Genomic DNA, 6,000 nt, shown 5'->3' on the forward strand with positions numbered 1-6,000 from the left:
AAACATTCACAAAGCGACACACATGGACTCAGACTGCGTGTGTCAGTTACATTTAACGATTGCTTACTTGCCTGTGTTGCTGAGTATTGCATTGGCTAGTGGTTCCCAAAGATTGGTACAGGGCCCCCCAGGGGGTAGGGTGTGGGTTGAGGCCTGAAAAAAAAATAGAACTAGGACCCTGAATGAAAACAAGTACTGATCGAATTAAGTGCCATGCTCTTACAGTATAGTAGTCTGTAACTGATCTATCCGGTGATGAGTTAACAGCTTATGTAATATGGTCAGGGCCTATCGCTTAGTCTATATGAAAGAAGGAATAGCTAGCCTGATTATTAAAACAACGGACATGCGCCTAACATTTACCGATCCAAAGAAAGGAACGATACAATTTCGTTTTCTTTGTCAAGGGGGGCCAGCAATAAAAAGTTGGGTAACCACCGGCATAAATAAACTCACTTGCCAAATGTTATCGCATGAAGCACATACATGGATTAGTGTAGGTGTAGTCTATTTTTGTATTGGTCAACTGCCCATTTGTCCAGGTTTTGAAGCTGTGAATCGCTGCCTTGTCGTTTTGAATCAAAAGAGTCATTGCGCGTTCATGTAAAAATGATTGACAGTAAGTCTGACAAATTACAGTGTTTGATCACTCTCACAACATTCTGTGGGTCTCTGTAAGCACTACAGTTATGCTAGGTTATTCCATGCATTCAGACAACAAGAGAGGTTACAATGATAAAGATGTACTTGCTTTCAGCAAACATTCATATGGTCGACAGGATCCTTGCATATGAGTAAATGTGCAGTTTAAGCGTGAAGTTAGAACATCAGACTTAACTCTGTACCAGAAACACAGGTCTTGTACACATTTTTCGCTGAACTGGTAGGATAGCCATCATTTTGTCTTCTTGTGAAACTGCTGATGTGCTGTTTAGCATAAACTGTCTTTTTAGCTACAGTTAGCTAATGTTAGTTTAGGACACTTTTCCAACTAGCTGGCTCATCTTACATCTTACAAGCGTATTAAGACCACCTAAGGTGTAATTTTTTCTCTCTCTCTCACAATTCCTGGTAGGAGCATGATCATGTAATGCTCGAATGCAGTAATATGTGATACCTGGAATCTGTTCAAGGTTAGTCTCATACTTTTTAATTAGTCTCAATTAGTCAATTTGTTTCCCAAAAAAATCAACAGAAGTCACCATTAAAACTTTTTTAAAAAAAGTAAAAAAAAAAAAAAAAAAGAAGCTTTCTCAAGTTCACAATTTCATGCTTCACACTCTGTTACACTCCCAGAGGAACCGCTGATGGTGTTTGTTCTCTAAAAACCTGAGGCTGAGACGTGTTTTCGAGGGATGAAATAAAAGGCTATTCAAATGCTGTAATTGGTTGAGATGTTAAGCATGGCGGGCCTTTTAGGAAGCAGACAGCACAGCCGCTCATGGAGAAAACAGTGAAGCATTCTGAAGGCATGGCTTGTTAAGCTGTCAAAGAGGAGAAAGGTGAGGTACACACACACACACACACACACACACACACACACACACACACACACACACACACACACACACACACACACACACACACGCACACACACACTTCTATATCACCATACCATTTTCATCTTTGAGGTGCACTTGGACAACAGTCAAGCAGAATTTGTGACAGAATAAAAAAAAATACATTTACAGCTTAATCAAGTTAAAGGTCAAGCTGGTTCCCTTTCCCTGCCTTTACCTAGCATTAATTATATCCAATAGGTGTCTGGAGGTTTTTTTGTTCTTTTTTTTTATGTACACAGCACTGCTCTGTTGTTACAGGCAACGCAACAAACATCTCACCAAATCATTTCCATTAGTCCAGAATTCAGTGTTTTAGTGTTCGCCCCCATCATTATTTTTCAGCGTTCAGAAGTCCCATTACCATTTATTCCAACTCAAACTTCAAAAGAACATCTGATAGTTTTGTTTATAGTGCTGTTTCTGCCGAAAGATAAGATTAGGGCCTGCTTTGTTGTACTAATAATTGGTTTGCAGATCAAATGTTATTGTGGAACAGTCATACCACACAATGGGAGAGGGCAGAAAAGGGAAGACATCAGCTTTGTGTGGTTAAGTCAGACTACTCAACGGATACAATCACACAGTCGGGTCATGAAAAGAAACAGTGGTAAGAACAGCTATCTGGATCTAGTTTGCTAAAACTCTCTGTGGTGATATGATGGAAACCAAACGATAGAATCATATTTGGATATAATTCATATTGAAATCAGCAGGTTAATAGCCAATGTGTTTAATTATGATTGTGTGGTACAACCACCAGAACACACAAAATTTCACAATCTTCGAACATGTTCAGACCAGAGAATCAAAAAGAAAAATCTCAAGAGTTTACACATCTTCACTCAACTCTTGGTTAAACTTTTTAGATTAAAAGAAAAAAAAACAGTGCCTGGTGGTTATCATTTCACAACTCTGCTCCGTGCTAGCGGGGAGCTCAGACAGCATGGCCTCTCAGAGATCATGCCCCAGACCCCTCTTCACACAACTCTTTCATCTTAATCCCAGCAAGCAGTTTGCCAATCTGAAGCCCCACCCCCTCCCCTGAATGAAACGAGTGGGAGCAGCCAGAGATGGCGTCTGCCTGCCCACCTGCCTGCCTGCCTGCTTGCCTGGGCCTGCCAGCGGCGGTTTCCCTGGCACTGGAGCCAGGCGGGAGGGTATGCCCGGGCACGGCGTTAGCAGGGGGAGAGGGGTCAGGCAGGATCCAAACGGCAGCGGGGATTCCATGGCTCGCCCCTGCGCACCCGTGCTAAAGAAGCTGCCTTTGTCGTCTCACACTCACTGCAGTCCCAGTATGGTCTCTGGACTCAGCTTGACTGGCAAATTTAACTTTGGACACTCAATATATATGTATACATGTGGAAGATCGCTGAGATAGAAAAGTCAATATGGTTCTCTGGTTTTTCGATTAGGTTATTTTGCTTGGAGGATTACTCCACCGAAATGTGTGGGTGTTGATTGAAATGGGTGGGAGATTGAAATGTAAATTTTGTTTTCCAGTTTTTTTTCATTAGTTTACTTTGAGAGTTACTAAGTTGATAGTTTCAGATGTTTTTTTTATGAGAATAAAAGATGTGGGAGTTGTAGCAAGTGCCACACTGCAGGCTGTTTTTTTTTTTTCTCTTTTCAAATCATCTAATTACATTACAGGAAAGTTCCAGAGTCCTCACTTGCAAAACCACATGCAATGAATGAGACAAACGCAAAGCCTATTTGAACTAGTACTGCAGTACATCACACATGGACCAGAACCTCTGTCAGGGCCCAGCTCTGTTGTTGGTGAAATCAATAGACAATCTCAACCCTTTAAAGTTCTGTTCTGTTCTGTGCTGCACAGAAAACCTGCAGGATTTGAAAGCTCTGCACGTGGTAGGAGTTATAGAGGCTCCTATTTAAGAAATCATGAAAACGAGAGAATCCTTTTCCAATTCCTACAGTATGTGGCTCCTATTCACTTACTATGATCTTAGAAGCGGCAAGGCATATTGCATATGATTAACATATGCATGTACTTCAAAGTGAAACAAAGCCTTACATGATGGTATACGTAGGCACAGCAAGTGGTCGGGTCTTCTGTGGCCTTGCTGTGAAGAATGCACAGAGTGACCTGTGCAATTATACATTATAGTTTTTAAATACATATTATATGAACATACTACATCCCCCGCCATCTCTCTGACATTGGAACAGGTGTCAGAACTCCTTTTCTGAGGCCTTGTTTTTCCAAAGCCTCTGGATTCTTCAAGTGTCATCTTGGGACCAGCGGGCTGGAAGATGCACCTCTGAGGAAATTAACACATGACAGTGAGGTAAATATAGGGTGACCGTGGACCGACGCGGGGAGCCTCGTTAACACACCTCACCACCTCAGGTCAAACTCAGAGCCTACTGGGGCCGCCAAAGAGGAAGGTTGTGAGATGTGTGGAGAGGAGAGATGTTATAATGCATGTTGTTTGATTCTTTCTTTCTTTCTCTCTCCCTCACACATACACACACACACACACACACACACACACACACACACACACATGTACTGTATGTCTCTCTCTCTCTCACACACACACACACACTTTTCTGCTCTCTCTCTCTCAGTTTTTATATCTTCTTTTCATTTCATTTTTTCTCTCCACTGTTCATATTGTGCTCTATGTTGGGGCATAAACATGATACGTCTACAGGACAGAATAACATTACGCTCTCCACAGCATCCCCAGAGAGACTCAAAGTACCAACCAAACGCTCCATTTCACCGAGCTGGGAAGCTAAGTGTGCCTTCGCTTTTCAGAATACCACCAAAGCCCTCTCATCGCCCAAGCGCTGCACTATGAGAACACTACTTCACCTACCAGAAATGATTCGATATACCATGAACATCAATCTGTGAGAGAATGCATGGCAGGTATTATTTCTGACTCTAAGCATATCACAATGAGAACTCAGAGTGAACTTGCAGTATAATTACTTCAGAATACAGAAGTCCTCCATGCCAAGACTTATGTCATGTATATACAACCTCTCCTTATGAATCCTGTAAAGTTTATTCACCCTTCCCATCCACATACAAAAGGTTATGTGGGATGTGTTATTTAATCAGTGAATCCTCAATTTGCGAAGAGATCTGTTTGAGGAATGAGTCAGGAGGGAGCACAAGGCCGACCCCTTTGATACCAAAAATGATTAAATATAGCATGAACATCAATCTGTGAAAACATGATCGCGCCGTGCTATTTCTGCGTGGCATGATTAATCTCCACTGAGGTGTCGCAGCTAACCTGTAGTGTGCTCATTTTCCTCTAATTAAATGCAGTAATGTGCATTTAATTGGAACTGTAGTCGGCATATGAAATAGATCTTAATAGAATTTTGCCATGCAGCTTGCTTGTCCTGTATGTTGTCCATGGTGTAGACTTCCCCTTGTGTCACGCTGTGCTCGTTCTGAAAATAAGCCGTCCTATTCGGGATTCTGGAGCATCAACTGTCCAAAAAAGAAGAAAAAAAAAACATGGCAGGGGGATTAAATGTGCACTCTCACCACACGCAATATTCACATTTGCTTCTAACAAACTAATTACAACTCGCACCTCTTAACTCTCCACGAGACCAAAATAATCCATGGGCACATGAGACTGTGAGTGATCAGAGAGAGAGAGAGAGAGAGAGAGAGAGAAAGAGAGAGGGGAGAGAGAGAGAAAGAGAGAGGGGAGAGAGACGTACAGGGAGAAAGAGAGAGCGTGAGCGAGAGAGAGAGAGAGAGGCTGTGAGGAGTGTAATCCTGCAAGGCTCTGGCGTGCACACCAGAGGGTCTGAGACAACACAACTGTTCTTTCTGAGGGATATTGGAGCGCGTCGTCCAGGCAGGCAGGCAGTCACAGAGAGCGTTCGCTGAGGGAAACGCTGGCGCCACTGACAAGTCAATGACATTGAAGTACCCCAGTGACTTATATCCCCTTCAACTTCATTAAAGGCAGATGAAAAGCAGATCAATTTCCCTCGGAGAAGGACAAGGCTTGGGCTGAAATGGATGGGAGCCCACCCCCACTCCCTCCACCACACACACACACACACACACACCATCTCTGTGTCACACACACACACGCCACTTCCACCGTGTTCCTCTGTGGCACACGTCTTTTCCCTCTCTCTCTTCCCTCTCTCCTTCTCCAAGGAGACACACAATCCCCCTCTGAGTAATTATTGTCTCCCTGTTTGATAGCCAGTCTCACACCAGTTAATCACTTCACCCATGTCTTCTCCCTTTCCCTCTCTCTCTCTCTGCCCCAATCTCTCTCTCGCTCTCCATCTCTCTCTCTCTCTATGGGTTCATTCTCTCTCTCTCTTTCCCTGTCTCATCCTTAAAGCCCCAAAGCTCTGTTTCTCTCTTCTTCCTTCTCTCTCTCTCGCTCTCTTTCTATCCCTGTCCTTCTTCCATTATTCTCTA

Source organism: Clupea harengus, chromosome 16 (assembly GCF_900700415.2).
Source record: "Clupea harengus chromosome 16, Ch_v2.0.2, whole genome shotgun sequence".
NCBI lineage: Eukaryota > Metazoa > Chordata > Actinopteri > Clupeiformes > Clupeidae > Clupea > Clupea harengus.